Below are 18,313 nucleotides of genomic sequence, written 5' to 3' on the forward strand. Positions count from 1 at the left end.
TATAATTATGTGGTTTTTGTCAGTTTTTTAAGTCTTGGTTTGTCTTGTGTTTCTGTGATATCATTCTGGAGGAACATTGTATCACTTCTTAAGACATGCATTGCTAAATGACAATGAAAGAGGACTGCGTGTCCTCACAATCTAATCTAATCTAATCTTTTATGAAGTAAATATAACCAGGAAGTGAAGATTCATTGCCTGGCAAAGTTGACTCATCCAGCTGCAGAGCAAATTCTCCTGCCCTAAGTATGTTGCACAATATGTCCTCCACATTCTCAGGTATTTTATCTAACCATTTTTGAACAGAGTTGTTGCTGAGTGGAATCATTTTAATTATTTAGGCTGGTGACTTATACTCATACTCAGAAACTCCCTTGGTGTAGGCAGAATCAATTCTTCTCCAATTGTATGGGGCTTTTCAGATTTAGCAACGAGCAATGAAATATTGTATGAAACACGCAAACCATCACTGTTTTGTTGTGAAGTGCTGGCAAACATGCTTTGAAGTGTTTTCTGTTTCTGCAAGTTTTCACAAAGTGACTGAAAATAAGCCATGTTCTTGTTACCTTTATTTTCTTCAGATGTTCAAGGAGCCTGGACAGTTTCAATGCCTCATTTGCAAAAACTTTTTCACACAGCAGACTCATTGGCTGCCATTGGTTGCCTGGTGTTGGTATAAATCCACATTTCAGATACTCCATACTATACTGTCAACACTTCTTTTACCTTGGGTCTACTTCTACCATTTTTGTTACGGATTAACAATCACATTCAATTGCCATTTATTTAAGTCCAACCTCAAGCACTGCGATCAGTAAATGGGAAAGTTGACTCTCTGCCCGAAGGGGAAATGATATCTTGTTTGGTCTGTGGGCTAGAGAAGTGTAATCAGAGCCATACGAAAGGGCAGATTCTGAATTTTACCCCATTGCACACCATAGTTCAAATTAAATTTATTATCAAAGTGCTTTAAAATCACCATATAGTCACATGAGATTCATTTTCCTGTGGGCAAACTCCATAAATCTATAATACAATAATAACCGAAGTGGAATCAATGAAGGACCACACCAACTTGGGTGTTCACTCAATGTGCAAAAGACAACAAACTGCAAACACATGAAGAAAGAGATAATTAATAAATAAATAAATAAATAAATAGATAGATAGATAGATAGATAGATAGATAGATAAAACCCCTTTTTACCATACATCTCTTCAGATGCAATGCATTAGCCTCTTGCCAACAGCCACTGGACTAGCAGTGAGAAGCCATTTTTCTCAAACTATGCACATCTAAGGTCAGTATGTCTTGGGTCCCACCAAAACTGGGAATTTGGGATGTCTCACCCACCCGAACCCCAATCTGTGCGAATACTGTGTAAATACTGCCCCTTTGCAATTAGCCGTCGGCAAGACGTAACAGATCATACACTGCATACAATTATTAAGAAAGCATGTTTATAAATTTCAGCTTTATCAAAAGGTTAGCAGGAAGAAGAAAAGAAAAAAAAGTGCCCATTACAGTTAACCTAGTCCAAGTGTACACGTAAGTTGGAGCTCATCTTGAAGTTGTCTTTAGCTCACGCACTGGACTCACGGTCTGTGTGAAAGCACACACCACCTTCTGAATGTCATTTGAAATCTATCTCAAACAAACAGGCACCCCCACAGGAGTATTGGTCCTTCCTCCTTGAAGACATTCATCTGCACAAAGCACCTTATGCAAAGGGATAGCATCCTCAGCCATCTTTCCTCCTGTCTTCTCCCAGCTCCCGCCAAAAGAACCTTGATCCACCCAGTGTCCATCACAAAAACTTCTCTGCCCAGTGTTCTCTAGAATCTTCTCCCAATTCCACCATCTTGATAGGCTGACACAACACTCTTCAGTTGAACAACATAGCCCCTTATCTTTACGTCAAACCCAAACATGCTAAAAGCAGGACAGCTCCTACAGAACTGATAAAATCTCATGTGACTATACTACAGCATTGCAGTAAAAATCTTAACCATGGCATTACATAAGCAATAAATGTTGAGAACAAGAGATAAAGAATCCTTGAAAGTGAACCCATAGGTTGTGGGAACATTTCAATGATGGGGCGAGTGAAGCTACCCCCTTTGGATACAGGAGCCTGATGTTTGAGGGGTTATAACTGCTCCTGAACCCAGTGGTATGAGCCCTGAGGCTCCTGTACCAACCTCCTGATGGCATCAGCAATAAGAGAGAATGTCCTGGGTGGTGGGAATCCCTACCCTAATTCACAGGAATTGCATCTATGTCTGATTAGAGAATAGGAATCGTACTAGCTAACACTGTACTACAGTAGTGAATGGCAATAATGGATGGGCCAAGCCCAGAAATAACACAATTTCTTCAGTCCGGTTTTCTCATGACATTGCCAAATATAAAGTACCACATTGCTTTTCAACAACTATAACACACTTCGAGCAAAATCTAAGAGAACAGTGGGTTAGCAAAAGATGAGGTGATCACATGATCATTGTAATTAACTATGAGGCACTAAAGATCAAATGCTTATTCATTTCTTAACTTCAGCCTGTAATCCCTCAGCTGCACTCCTTGCTACCAAGTGTCCCCCCTACTGCCCCCTTTATCTTTATCACCCACTTTGGGATTCAATGTTTCATTCAAGACCTATGAATTACTGGCCTCATGTAAGACTCCATTGGATTGCAGTGTATGATGAGATTACCAATATGATTTAGAAGATGCTTTTGTTCAATCACGTAGAAAAAATACTAGACTTTGTTGCCAACTGAGTATTTAGATTATGAGAACACTCAGTCCTCTTTTATTGTCATTTAGAAATATTGCAGAAAACAGGACAAACCAAAGACTAACACTGACAGAACCACATAATTATAACATATAGTTACAGCAGTGCAAAGCAATACCATAATTTGATGAAGAACAAACCATGGATACGGTAAATAAAGTCTCAAAAGTCCCCGAGTCGATCGACTCCCGAGTCCCCGATAGCAGGCGGCAAAAGGGAGAAACTCCCTGCCATAAACCTCCAGGCACCGTCAATTGCCGATGCCTTGGAAGCAGCCAACCATAGCCAACACTGAGTCCACCCGTCCGAAAACTTCGAGATTCCGACCAGCCTCTCCAATACAGCCTCCCGAGCGCCATCCTCTGCCGAGCAGCTTCGACCTCAACCCGGCCGCTGAAACACGCAAAGCCGAGGATTTTGGGGCCTTCTGCTCCAGAGTTTCCAGTTACCACACAGTAGCAGCAGCAGCGAAGCAGGCATTTCAGAAGTTTTCCAGATGTTCCTCCCTACTCTCACGTCCGTCTCCATCAAATCAGAATTGTTTTTGCCGAAACCTAATGAAATTGAAATTTTAATTCAAAAAAGGAAAAATTAAAAAATTTATTTCTTTTATGCATTATCTGATTCAAAAACAGACACTTAAACAAGGAATTCACAAGTCAAGACAAAAAATGGGAAACGGATTTGAGTATTAATATTGATGGAACAAATTGGTCAAGACTATGTCTTGACAGTATGACAAATACAATAAATGTTCGACTCAGATTAGTACAATATAATCTTTTACACCAATTATATATTACACCGCAAAAAGGAAATAGATTAAACTCAAACTTATCTGATCAATGTTTTCAGTGTAATCAAGAAATTGGTACTTTTTTACATTCTACTTGGTCTTGTACCAAACTTCAACCTTTTTGGATAAATTTAAGAGTTTTATTGGAACAAATTACTGGAACTCAACTTCCACATAACCCTATATTATTTTTATTAGGTGACATTGAAGGGATAAAACCGAAACTTAAATTGAATAAATACCAGAAAGAATTTATAAAAATCGCATTGGCAGTAGCCAAGAAGGCTATAGCAGTTACTTGGAAATCGGATTCGTATTTAAGTATGGATCGTTGGAATAATGAAATTTTTAGCTGTATTCCACTTGAAAAAATTACTTATAAGAGATAAATATGATACATTTTTTGAATATTTGGCACCCTTTTTTACAAAAGATAGGTTGGCATATCTAGGTGCTCTGACGATAAAGATGTTGGTCCTTTGGGGAAAGTAACAAATAAATATATTAAATTTATTTTGAATCCCATGGAGCATGTGGAGACCTTCCAATATCCAGGCAGTCTTTCATTCTTTCTTTCTTTCTTTTTTTTCTTTTTCTTTCTTTTAGGTAGGGGTATATATCGGGGGGGAGGGTTAAGGGGAGGGGGAGGGTAGATATTATTATTTCATGTAATCAAGTTTGAAAACTCAATAAAAATTATATTAAAAAAAAGTATGCAACTCTGAAATTCTTCTTCTCCACAATACCAAGAAAGAAAACAACGGCAGCATGATCATCAACTCCCAAATCCCTTCTCCCTGCATTAAAAAACTAACAAAAATGGAACAGGCTCAATGACCCCAAACTCCCCCTCCCCCCACACACAAAGAAACAAGAAGGATTGGGAAAAAAACACAGAATGCAAAAAAAAAACCCGTAAGACTGAAAAAAAGTCCATAGTCCAACTCCACATCCAAAACATAGAAAACCTGGACAACATTCTTGATGTTCTAGATAATGGTGGTCATAATCATGAAGGGTCAAGCTAAAGTGAACAAAGAGAAACTGTTCACAGTGGCAGAAGGATTGGGAAGCAGACAACATTGATTTAAAGTGTGAAAAAGATGTGTGAACTAAGGACAAAAGAATTCATTCAATTAATAAATTGTTGTAAGCTAATTTAATTGTCACCTTCAAAAGGGAATTAGATACTTGAGGAAGAAAACAATTGTTAGAATGACCGGGGAGAAGGGTCGAGGACTGGTGGGTGAAGGGATCCTTATATATGCACATGAAAGCTGCTTTTCCAGTAGGCAAAACACAATTTACTAAAGAGGAACAATCAGTTTGCTGGGAAAACTTCACGAGTCGAGCAGCATCTGTTGCAGGGAAAGGAATTGTCAAGTCTTTTGTCGAAACCTTGCATCATAACTTTACTGCAGAAGACTAACTTGTGTTCCCTCTTTCTCATTTCCGATGAAGGGTCTTGCGCTGTAATTTGAGTATATCCAGTTAGTCTTTGCAGTTTCACTGTTGTGTTGGCTATATATTTGAACATACATTCTGGCATTGCCCTCCTCCATTCACATTGTCACCTGGTACCTTACACCTCACAAGCAGATTAGAATGGTTCACCACTGGTGGAATGAGGTGAGTCGGAATGACATGATCTCCAAGATCAGATAATGGCAGAAAATCGGCAGCTACACTTCTATAAAATGAAAGTGACTTCACACCAATGATCCAAGTAGAACAGCTAGCAAAACATTGCTAAAGCTTTGTCAAAATAATAAATTCAAAGGTTAAGCCAAATCTTTGTTCGTCAAGCGTGCTATTTTGGGGGGAGAAGGCCATGGGTAGTAAAGACCACACCAAGACATTGTTTATTTTAAGAAATTCCTGAAATTGTCTGTTGATTCCATGTTTGGGCAGTAGACATTAACATTTTAAAAGATATTTAGATAACTTAAACGGATATTTGAAATATTCTGGCCAGGGAAAGTGACAAGAGTAGAGCAAGGCATTTATAAAATTGCAAATTGCTGAGCTTTAACCAACAAGGGCAATTTTGCAATGCTTTTTAAATACCATACTTTTAGTTTTATGCAATTTGGAGATTAGTTTTGAGTTGAAGCAGTGGCTATTCAGTAATTATAGGAAGATCTGTTCTGACATTAATTGCATAGCCTCTGGGGGAAACCGTAATTAGGCCGATCATTACTTTCTACTGCCTGTGAAAGCCTGCGTGAACAGCCAGAGCCAAGGAATGTATCCTGTATGAAATGAGGTGGAAGCTGAATTCGATTTATACTGGTTGAAGGCTTAATCATATTGTGGATTTATTATCAAAGTGACATATTTACAGTCAACCTCTTGTAAATTCAGTTCCTGTAAATACATGGAACAAGTATGGGTGGAAATAAGTTGAAGAGTTAGGGAAAAGAAAATCACTTCTCATCCTATATACAGTCTCAGGAATAACATTCATTTGGTTGGATATGAGATGATCTTTACTGGAATGAGCAATGTTTCTTTTCCTGTAAATGGCATTGGAAAAGACGACATTTTTAAGCAACAAGACCGCTGCTCCTGGACTCATTTGGGTAAGTCATATAATAATGAGTTTGGCTTTAGTTGAATAATGAAGGTGCCTGAAGTTGGATGATTCCTAATGGTATTATGGTTTTGAGGTGTATTTACCTCATGATTAGTTTTAAAAAGAACCAGAAATTGTTCAATCGGTCACAATGTAATTTGAAAATATTGCCAGTCTGCCTGAAATGCAAGTTTCAGGCATAAAAAATTGTACCAGTATTTACTCCAGTGTAAAACCATGAATAAATAATAACATTTATAAACTCTCCCAGATTAAATGTTGGAGATCATTTTGAAAGAAAATGCACAGGGTTTATTGTGATCCTAAAGCTTCCATCCAGTTTTGGAATGTTCCCCCTAGGATTGCAGTTTCGGTTTGTCAGCTGTTATTCAACTACATTTATTAATTTTGTTGTCTCCACAATGGATCAGTGGTGGGACTTCCACCTCCAAACCAGAAGGCTGTGGGTTCAAGTCTCTGTTCAGAGGCTTGAGCACAAAAATCTAGGCATGTACAGTATTTCAGTGTAATACTAAGAGTGCATCGATATCCAAAGCACCATCTTTAATTGAGAACTAGCCTACCTTCACAATATGATGCAGAAGATTGCATGGTATGGCTTTAAAGAGGAATGGAGGAAGTATGAATAGGGTCGTGGCCAATATTCATCCCTCTACCGACAGCAGTAAAACTGATTTTCTAGTCACTATTGCAAAGTTGTTCCTAGAAAACTTGCTATGAGTCAGCTTTCCGACATTACAATGATAATTACACTACTTCATTTACCATAAAGTATTTTGGTACATGTTGAGAATGTTCAAGTATTTTTATTCAAAAGCTTTTAATTTAGGTGTTGTAAATAAACTTTAAGCCTTACATCAAAGAAACAAATTTATTTATTGAGAAGCCGCGGTTTGCACATAAGGAGTACCCCACGTTTGATTTCCTGACTCTGTTAGTTTAGTTATCTGCCATTTTAGAATGGGTTAAAGGATCTGCAGGTTTACAATAATGATAGCATGCACTAGATAAAGGAGACAAGTTAAGACAGAGAAAAAGTGATGCCAGTAAACTTGACAGTTGAAGAATTAGAGAATTGGAAACAAATGACAGAGACAAAATAAGTTTTAATTTGGAAAATCTTAATTGAAAAGAAGAAATATTAAAAGAGATTCATGCCTGACGTGTCCAATGAGCTAACAGAATAAGCTGAAAGTGGTGTAAATAAGGAGACATTCAACAAAGTAATGGCTGACTAAGATGATAAAGAAGAAAACAGTGACACAGTTGCAAAATTGGCTGTGGAAGGAAGTACAGTGGAGGGGAGGATGTTTATCAGATTGTGAAGTGATTTGCTAAGATGTTCCGAAAGCGTCCAATATGTTTTGCAATTTTTATTCATGACCTAGACTTGGATGCAGAAAGCAGTACATGAGGCATATTTGGCAAAGAGCTGGAATGAGGATGACATAGACAGCAAGATAAAATAAATAGAAACAAGACTTTAATATGATACACACAATGGTCTAGAAATGGCATGGTTTTGGGAAGTGTAAGTTAAGAGAGAAATCTTGATACCCATAATTACAAATTCTTAAGGATGGTGGAGCAAATGATGAAGTAGGTAAAAAACAAACGGTTGCTTGCATTACAGATCACGAAAAAGTGATAACATAGTAAAGTTATTAATAAGTAATTTTTGAAGATTTGGTTAGGCCTCATCTGGAGTATTGTGTAAAATTCATAGCTCCATACATTGGGACAAAAGTAAATGCTTTAGAGTGGTTCACTTGAGTACTAACTTCACTTATACAGAGAGATTGTAAAGTCACAACTGGAGTGAAGAAGGATAAAAAAACATTTTCACCATGATGAAATAATCTGATAAGCATTCTTGAGAAAAATTACTTCCTTTGGCATGTGGGTCAATAGTTGATCTTTATCACTTAGAAATTCAGTATTTTGCATTTTCTACAGTAGAAAGACCATTAGATCACAAGACATTGGAGCAGAATTAGGCCACTCAGGCCATCAGTTTTCTCCATCATTTTATCATGGCTGATCCATTTCCCTCCCAACCCCATTCTCCTATCTTTGCCCTACAACCTTTCACGCCCTGACTAATCAAGAACCTATCAAACTCCACCTTTAATACACCCAGTGACCTGGCCTCCACAGCCACCTGTGGCAATGAGTTCCTCAGATTCACCACCCTTTGGCTAAAGAAATTCCTCCTCATCTCTGTTCTAAACGGACATCCCTCTATATTGGGGCTGTGCTCTCTTTTGCTAGGCTTCCTCTGCACATTCAGTCCCTCTAGTCCTTTCAACATTTGATAGGTTTCAATGAGCTCCCCCCTCATTCTTCTAAATTCCAGCAATTACAGGCCCAGAGCCTTCAATCACTGCTCACATGATAAACCTTTCATTCCTGGAATCATTCTCGTAAACCTCCTCGGATCCATCTCCAATGTCAGCACATCCTTTCTTAGGTAAGGGGCTCACACTGCTCTCAATACTCCAAGTGAGGTCTTTCCAGTGCTTCACACAGCCTCAGTATTACATCCTTGCTTTTATATTCTAGTCCTCTTGAAATGAATGTTAACATTGCGTTCACCTTCCTCATCACTGATTCAAACTGAAAATTAACCTTTAGGGAATCTTGCATTATGACTCCCAAAACCCTTTGCACCTAGGATTTATGAATTTGCTCACCCACTTAGCAAATAGTCTATGTTTTTATTTCTTCTACCAAAGTGCATGACCATACACTTCCTGACACGATATTCCATCTGCCACCTCGTCGCCCATTCTCCGAATCTATCGAAGTCTTTCTGCATTGTCCCTGCTTCTTCAGCACTACCTGCCCTTCCATCTACCTTCATATCATCTGCAAATTTGGCACAAAGCCATCAATTCCATCATCTAAATTATTGACATACAACATAAAAAGGAGCAATCCCAACACAGACTGCTATGGAACATCACTAGTCACTGACAGCCAATCTGAAAAGGATCCCTTTATTTCTACTCTTTGGCACCTGCCGTTCAGCTAATGCTCTATCCATGCTAGTGTCTTTCCTATAATATCCTGGGCTCTTATCTTATTTAGCAATCTCATAAGCAGAAGCTTGAAAATACAAGTACATAACATCCACCAATTCACCTTTGTCTATCCTGTTTGTTATTTCCTCAAAGAATTCCAATAGATTTTTCAGGCAAGATTTTCCCTTAAGGAAACCATGCTAACTTTGGCCTACTTTGTCAAGTGCTTCCACGTACCCTGAAACCTCATCCTTAACAATCGACTCCAACATCTTCCCAACCACTGAGGTCAGGCTAACTGGCCTATAATTTCCATTCTTCTGCCTCCCTCACTTCTTGTAGAGTGGAGTGACATTTGCAATTCTCCATTCCTCCGGAACCATTCCAGATCTGGAACCATGAAAGATTATTACTATTCCCTCTACAATCTCTTCATCTACCTCTTTTTAGAACCCTGGGGTTAGTCCATCAGGTCCAGGTGAGTTATCTACCTTCAGACCTTTCAGTTTCCGAAGCACCATCTCCCTAGTAATAGTAACTGCATTCACTTCTGCCCCTTGACAATCTTGAACTTTCGGCATAGTACTAGTGTCTTGAGGAAAGTGAAGACTGATTCAGTTTGCCTGTCATTTCCTTGTACTCCATTATTACCTGTCCAGCATCATTTTCCAGTTGTGCAATATATACTCTCACCTTTCTTTTACTCTTTATATTTCTGAAAAATCTTTTGATATTATTTTTGATGTTATTGCCTAGCTTACCTTCATATTTCATCTTCCCCCCTTATGGTTTTTTCAGTAGCCTTCTGATGATTAAAAAAAAAAATCACAATCCTCTAATTTCCCACTAATTTTTGCTCTATTATATGTCCTCTCTTTTGATTTTATGTTGGCTTTGATTTCCCTTGTCAGCTATGGTTGCATCATCCCACTTTTACAATACCTCCTCTTCTTTGGGATGTATCATTCCTGCACCTTCCAAATTGCTTCCAGAAACTCCAACCATTACTGCTCTACTAGCAGCTTCCAATCAACTTTGACCAGCTCCTCTCTCATGTCTCTGTAATTCCTTTTATTCCACTGTAATACGGTCACATCTGACTTTAGCTTCTCCCTTTCAAATTACAAGGTGAATTCTAACATATTATTATCACTGTTTCCTTGGGGTTCCATTACCTTAAGCCCCCTAATCATATCTAGTTCATTACACAACACTCAATCCAGAATTGCTGATCCCCTAGTCGGATCAACCACAAGTTGCTCCAAAAAGCCATTTCAGAGGCATTCCACAAATCCTTTCTCTTGGGATCCAGCATCAGCTTGTTTTTCCCAATATATTTACATATTGAAATCCACCATGACTAACATAACATTGCCTTTTGACATGCATTGCCTATCTCCCCCTGTAATTTGTGGACTACTGTTCAGAGACCTATAAGAATCTCCCATCAGGCTCTTATTATCCTTGCAGTCTCTTAACTCTATCCACAATGACTCTACATGTTCCAATCCTATATCACCTCTTTCTAACAATTTGATTTCATTTTTTACCAACAGAGCCACTCTTCCTCCTCTGCCCACCTGCTCATCTTTTTCGAGAGATTGTGTATTCTTGGATATTAAGCTCCCAACTACAATTGTCTTTCAGCCATGACTCTGTGATACCCACATTGACACAAATGCCAATCTCTAATTGTGCTACAAGATCACCTACGTTATTTTGTATTCTACATGCATCCAAATATAACACTTTCAGTCCTGTATTTGTCACCCTTTTCAATTTGTCCCCCTTTTCCATTGCGACCCATCGCATTGACTGAAATTTTGCCCTATCATCTGCATGTCCCTACTTACAGGTTCATGATACACTACCTCTGCTTGTAAACCTATCCTCAGCGCTATCACTCCAGTTTCCATCCCCCTGGCATTAGTTTAAACCCTCCCACAACAACTCCAGCAAACTTATCTTCAAAACTATTGGTCCTCCTCGGATTCAGGTGTAGTCCATCCCTTCTGTGCAGGTCATATCTTCCCCAGATCAGATCCCAATGATCTATAAACCTGAAACCCTGCTCCCTGCCCTAGTTCCTCAGCCATGCATTTATCTGACTATTCTTGCCTTCACTGGTGTATGGCATTGGCAGCAATCCAAAGATTGTTACCCTGGAGGTCCTGCTTTTCAGCTTTCTACCTAGCTCTCTAAATTCTCTCTTTCAGATCTACTCTCTTTTCCTTCATATGTCATTGGTTCCAATATTTACCAAGACATCTGTCTGCTTATCCTCCCCATTTAGAATGTGAACACAATCCAAGATGTCCTTAACCCTGGCAACTGGGAGGCAAAATACCATTTCGGTCTCTCTGTTGCATCCACAGACTCTCCAATCTGCTTCCCCAACTATGGAATCCCCTACCTCCACTGGCCGCCTCCCCTTCTGAGCCATAGCACCGGACTCAGTTACAGAGACCCGGTCGCTGTGTCTCCTCCTTCCCTCTCCCCACCCTGGGTAGAAAGTATAGAGCCAGGTGTGGGAGGGGGATGTGAGCAATAGCTGAGGTCATTAAGCAGTCAGGGTTGGTGCTCAGATATTCAAGTAACTGAGTCCAGTTCCTATGGTGATATTTAGATCTACTGTCCTAGGATCACACGGTGTTGAAAATTTTGGTACAATACTCGTACAATGTGATCTAACTACACAATGCTGATCTTGCTGGAACAATACTGATGCAGACTGATGCAATATTCATAGTCATAGTCATAGTCGTACTTTATTGATCCCGGGGGAAATTGGTTTTTGTTACAGTTGCACCATAAATAATTAAATAGTAATAAAAACCATAAATAGTTAAATAGTAATATGTAAATTATGCCAGGAAATAAGTCCAGGACCAGCCTATTGGCTCAGGGTGTCTGACCCTCCAAGGGAGGAGCTGTAAAGTTTGATGGCCACAGGCAGGAATGACTTCCTATGATGCTCAGTGTTGCATCTCGGTGGAATGAGTCTCTGGCTGAATGTCATGCATTTCTCCAAAAAGAGCCTTCCATGGAATAGGACATCATCCTTTATGTCACTGACGTGGAAACTGCATTAGGCATGCAAGAGTGGAATGGTTTGAGAAGTTCCCGTTCGATTTTCCAAAGTGTTACAAAGAAACTCTCTGCATTAGCTAATTTCTAGGTGTACAACATTGGAAAAGAGCAGCATGACATGATTGAATACAAATGACTGAGAAAGCGAAACTATTTTATTTGAAGAAATGTTTAGATTTGAATATTGTACTGAAAAATAAATTTAAAAATGAGTTGGGAAGATGCCAATACAACCATTAGACATAATTTCCATTTAAAAATCTCATGCAGGCATGATGAGCTGAATGGTCTTCCAGGCTAAAAGTCTCTCTTTCTGTGATAGACCAAAGGAGAATCAGTGAATGAATCAGAGTGAGCTGGAATTGATGTGTAGATTTAGCCATGGTCTTATTGCATTAGAGTCATATAGCACTACAGCATAGAAAAAGGCCCTGTGGCCCATCCAGTTTGTGCTGAACTGTAATATGCCTATTCCCAATAACCTGCACCTGGACCATAGCCATCCATACCCCTCCTATCCATGTACAGTACTTATCCAAACTTGCCTTAAATGTTGCAATTGAACCCACATCCATCACTTCTGCTGGTACACTCGTACCACCCTCTGAGTAATGAAATTCCCCCTGATGTTCTCTTAAACATTTCACTTTTCACCCTTAACCTATGACCTCTAGTTCTTATCCTACCCAACCTCAGTGGAAAAATCCTGCTGGCACTTACCCAATCTATACCCCTCAAAATTTTGCATACATCTATCAAATCACCTCACATTTCCCTACACTCCAGGGAATAAATTCCTAACCCATTCAACCTTTCCCTATAACTCGGGTCATCAAGTCCCAGCAACATCTTCACAAGATTTCTCCGTACTTTTTCAATCTTATTGATATTTTTCCTGTAGATAGTTGACCTGAACTGCACATAATACTCCAAATTTAGCCTCACCAAAGTCAACATAATATCCCAAACTCCTGAACTCAGTACTTAGATTTATGAAGGCCAGTGTGCCAAAAGCTCTCTTTACGACCCTAGCTACCCGTGATGCCACTTTCAAGCAATTATGGATCTGTATTTCCAGATCCTTCTGTTCTACTGCACACCTCAGTGCCCTACCATTCACTGTATTAGTCCTACTTTGGTTTGTCCTCCCATGTAACTCCTACCTTGGTTTGTCCACTCTATTGTCCTACCCTGGTTTGTGGGTGTGTGCATGTTGAGAGGAGGATTGTGGTGGGTCTTCAGAATAAGGATGTGAGAGTAAGTACAAAGCGGGGCTCAATGGTGTGAGTGACCTCTACCTGCATTGTACTCCTATGTTTAATTAAGTTATTTTCTAACAATAGAAGAAAACCATCACATACCGATATTCTAATACTGAACTGCCCTTTCCATATTTGCACACTAAATTCCAGGGCAATACTTGTGATAGGCTGTTACTACTTCTCCCCTTTTGTTGCTTGTCTAGTGCATTTCAGAGAATTCACTCAATGCACTGATATTTATTAAAGTTTATTGATTGAACAAAATATTCTCAGGGTATAGTAGGAAAATTTGACCTTTCTGGACTCCATATTTACATAAAGAGAACAAATTAAGAATATATTGATTTTCTCTGCCTTTCAGTTTTATGGATAGTATCCTGGCTTTATAAAGGTTAAGTGAACAGCATTACCCACTTGGGCATCATTCAATCATTTTGTTGGACAATTTGGATTTCTATTGGTAATAAAAATAATTTTGAAACCATATGGAGTCCTTATTTGTAATGGTACTGTAGTCCAGTAATTAGATCTTCAGACTTTGCTAAATCTCTTGAGCTTGATCTTTTACTGTTTAATTTCATAAAATCTTTGAATTAAATTATGTTCTATAATGTATTCCATGCTGTTAATATACATCTTACATTGCTGTTAGCACCACGGTATGTCATCTATTCACATGACACTGACTGTGAACTATTCTCTGATAATTGTCAATACCAAGTACAAGGAACACCACATAGAAGAGATAATTACAAAATCTGTTTAGAGTTTAAATGGATGAAGAATGTTGGGATGAGTTAATAGAAGGTTCCAAAAACTGGGAATGGAAATGGAACAGTCAAGCATAATTGCATAATTTTCACTAAATTCAGATTCATATAGCACAGTACACAAGTTCAAAATTGGGTTTTGAGCAGTAAGAAGGAAATTGGGGATAATTCAGTTATGGAATAAACTACCGGAGACCACAGTTAATTTGACCTTTATGAATGGGTTCAAAAACACTGGATGAAGATTTGAAGAGAATTGGTGGGAGAAGTATATTTAGAAAGGTCTTGGCCCAAAATATCAGCTCTTTATTCATTTCCATAGATGCTGCTTGGCCGGCTGAGTTAATTCAGCATTTTGTGTGTTACTCTGGATTTCCAGCATCTGCAAAATCTCTTGTGTTAGGTGTTCCTTAAGCATCCCGCATATATTTGTTTCACCATTGGTGACTTTGATTTCTACTGCCAACAGACTTAAATTCTGGAATACCTTCCTAAGCTTCTCTACTTCCTTGTCCACCACTCCTTCTGAAGGACACTCTTTAAAACCAAACTCTTTGACCAAGCTTTTTATCTTCTGTCAATAGACATTCTTAAGTGGCTTAGTGACAATGTCTTATCTGATAACACTACTGTGTAAAAGGTGCAATATAAATGGAAGATACTGCTATTGCCATCTTTTGTTTGACTCTAAACGATCTTTCAGATTTTTCTCTGAATTTTTAACAATGATTTACTTGATTCATTTGTTGTTCTGAGAGTTGATTGATTGACAAAAGCTACAGAATTTAAAGGTAAGAAGTTTAAAAAGGAAACATCAGCATTCAAAGCTGAGCTGAAAGTCAGTTTTGTTAGGGTAGCACTGTAGCATAACTATTAGTCTAACAGTTATGATCAGGGTTCAAATCCCACTGCTGTCTGTAAGGAGTCTGTTCGTTCTCCCCTTGATAGAAAGGTGCAGAGAAAAGGATGATGGGATCACTGAATGGAAAATGGCTAGCTTGTGGGGTAGTGACATTAACACGAGGAATTCTGCAGATGCTGGAAATTCAAGCAACACACATCAAAGTTGCTGGTGAACACAGCAGGCCAGGAAGCATCTCTAGGAAGAGGTACAGTCGACGTTTCTGGCCGAGACCCTTCATCAGGACTGACTTCCTTCAGTTAGTCCTGACGAGGGATTGCTAGAAGGCGATAGGTGAAGCCAGGTGGGTGGGAAAATTAAAGAGCTGAAGATGAAGGAATCAGATGAGAGGGGAGAGTGGACTATAGAAGAAAGGGAAGGAGGAGGGGCATCAGGACAAGGTGACAGACAGGTAGAAAAGAAGTAAGAGGCCAGAGCGGGGAATAGGAAAAGAGGGGCAGAGAGGGTTTTTTTTACCAGAAGAAAAAATTCATATTCATGCCATCAGGTTGGAGGCTACCCAGATGGAATATAAGATGGAATCTGGAGAACTCCCAACCACTATCACCAAAATCATAGCAACACACATAAAAGTTGCTGGTGAACGCAGCAGACCAGGCAGCATCTCTAGGAAGAGGTACAGTCGACGTTTCAGGCCGAGACCCTTCGTCAGGACTAACTGAAAGAAGAGCTAGTAAGAGATTTGAAAGTGGGAGGTGGAGGGGGAGATCCGAAATGATAGGAGAAGACAGGAGGGGGAGGGATGGAGCCAAAAGCTGGACAGTTGATAGGCAATAGGGATATGAGAGGATAATGGGACAGGAGGCCCAGGGAGAAAGAAAAGGCAGGGGGAACCCAGAGGATGGGCAAGGGGTATAGTGAGAGGGACAGAGGGAGAAAAAGGAGAGAGAGAAAAAGGAGAGAGAGAAAAAGAATGTGTGTATATAAATAACTGATGGATGGGGTACGAGGGGGAGGTGGGGCATTAGCAAAAGTTAGAGAAGTCGATGTTCATGCCATCAGGTTGGAGGCTACCCAGACGGAATATAAGGTGTTGTTCTTCCAACCCGAGTGTGGCTTCATCTTTGCAGTAGAGAAGGCTGTGGATAGACATATCAGAACCAGCAACTTTTATGTGTGTTGCTTGAAATTCCAGCATCTGCAGATTTCCTTGTGTTTGCGTCACCAAAATCATAGCTCCCCTACCATGCACTGCTCATTTATACCTCCTACCCAAGATTAATAAACTTGTCTGTCCAGGTAGGCCCATTGTCTCTGCCTGCTCTTGCTTCACTGAACTCGTGTCCTCATACCTCAACACCATTCTATCTCCCTTGGTTCAGTCCCTTCCCACCTACATCCATGACACTTCTAATGCTCTATATCTCCTCACTAACTTTCAAATGGCCCTGACCACCTCATTTTCACCTTTGATGTCAGTCCTTATACACTTTTATCCCCTATCAAGAAGGCTTTAAAGCACACTGCTTATTTTTCAATAAAAGAACCAACTAGTTCTCTTCCACCAGCATCTTCTTCCATCTGGCAGAACCAGACCTCACCTTTAACAATTACTCCTTCAGCTCCTCCCACTTTCTTCTGACTTGAGGGGTAGCCATGAGCACCTGCATAGGCCCCAGCTAGGTCTGCCTTTTCATTGGCTACTTAGAACAGTCTATGTTCCAAGCCTTCCCCAGTAATGCTCCTCAAATCTTCCTCCACTACCTTGACTACATTGGTGCTGGTTCATGCACCCATGATAAGCTCGTCAATTTAATCAACTTTGTCTCTACCTTCCACCCTGCCCTTAAATTCACTTTGTCCATTTTTGACACCTCCTTCCCCCTTCTCGATCTCTCTGTTTTCATCTCTAGAGCCAAACTGTTAACCAACATCTTTTATAAACCTACGGCTTCCCATGGCTATCTTCACTACACCTCTTCCCACCCTGTCTCCTGTAAAAATGTTTTTTCTTTTTCTCAGTTCCTTCATCTCTGCCATATCTGTTACTGGTATGAGGCTTCCCCTTCTGGGACATCAGAGGTGTCCACCTTCTTCAAAGAATGGGGTTTCCCTTCCTCCTCCATTGATGCTGCCTTCATCTGCATCTTCTCCATTTCCCAAACATCCATGCTCATCCCATCTACCCACCCTTAACAGTAATAGAATTCCTCTTGTCCTTACCTACCACCTCAGGAGCCCCTGCATCGTCATTTTCCGCAACTTCTACCATTTCCAAAGGGATCCTACCACCAATATATCTTTACCCCCCCCCCCCGCTCTTTGTTTTCTGCAAGGATTACTCCCTCCATGATTCCCTTGTCCATTCATCCCTCCTCACTAATCTCCCTCCCAGCTACAAGCAGCCAAAGTGTTACACCTGCCCACTCACTTCCTTCCTCACCTCCACTCAGGGCCCCAAACAGTCCATCCAGTTGAGCGAACACTTCACCTGCCAATCTGCTGGAATTATCTATTGTATCCAGTACTCCTGATGTGGCCTCCTCTACACTGGGGAGGCCTGTTGTAAATTGGGGGACTGCTTTGTTGAGCACGTCTGCTCCATCCACCAAAAGAGAAACTTTCTAGTGGCCCTACATTTTAATTCCCATTCCCATTCCAGTTCCAGTTCCAACATGTCAGTCCATGGCTTCCTCTTTTGCTATGATGAGTCCACCCTCAGGGTGGAGGAGCAACTCCTGATATTCCATCTGCGTAGCCTCCAACCCGATGGCGTGAATATCAATTTCTCTTTCTGGTAAAAATAATTTTCCTCCCCCTCCTCTCTTCTTCTATTCCCCACTCTAGCCTCTTACCTCTTTTCTACTTGCCTATCACTTCCTCCTGGTGCCCCTCCTCCTTCCCTTTCTCCTACTGTCCACTCTTTTCTCCTACCAGATTCCTTCATTTCCAGCCCTTTACTATTCTCATCCACCTGGCTTCATATATCACCTTATAGTTATCTTTCTTCCCCACCCTCCACATTTTTATTCTTGCACCGTCATCCTTCCTTTCCAGCCCTGAAGAAGGGTTTTGGTCTGAAACGTCGACTGTTTGTTCAGATTTATGGATGC

At 40.1% G+C, this 18,313-nt stretch overlaps 1 protein-coding gene and 1 long non-coding RNA gene across 2 annotated transcripts in view; one reads left to right on the forward strand and one right to left on the reverse strand.

Annotated features, from left to right (window-relative positions):
* Positions 1 to 2,914: 2,914 nt before the first annotated feature.
* LOC134353066 (uncharacterized) overlaps positions 2,915 to 18,313 on the reverse strand; it is a 129,868-nt gene continuing 114,469 nt past the window's right edge. The window contains exon 3 of the long non-coding RNA XR_010019533.1: positions 2,915 to 3,355. This is a non-coding gene — a long non-coding RNA (uncharacterized LOC134353066). The remainder of the gene's footprint in view (positions 3,356 to 18,313) is intronic.
* The window catches only part of LOC134353064 (rho guanine nucleotide exchange factor 9), a 314,061-nt gene continuing 301,700 nt past the window's right edge, over positions 5,953 to 18,313 (forward strand). Inside the window, exon 1 of the mRNA XM_063060922.1 lies at positions 5,953 to 6,179. The gene's annotated coding sequence lies outside the window, so the exon portion shown is untranslated. The remainder of the gene's footprint in view (positions 6,180 to 18,313) is intronic.

Source organism: Mobula hypostoma, chromosome 10 (genome assembly GCF_963921235.1).
Source record: "Mobula hypostoma chromosome 10, sMobHyp1.1, whole genome shotgun sequence".
In the NCBI taxonomy this organism is placed as follows: domain Eukaryota; kingdom Metazoa; phylum Chordata; class Chondrichthyes; order Myliobatiformes; family Myliobatidae; genus Mobula; species Mobula hypostoma.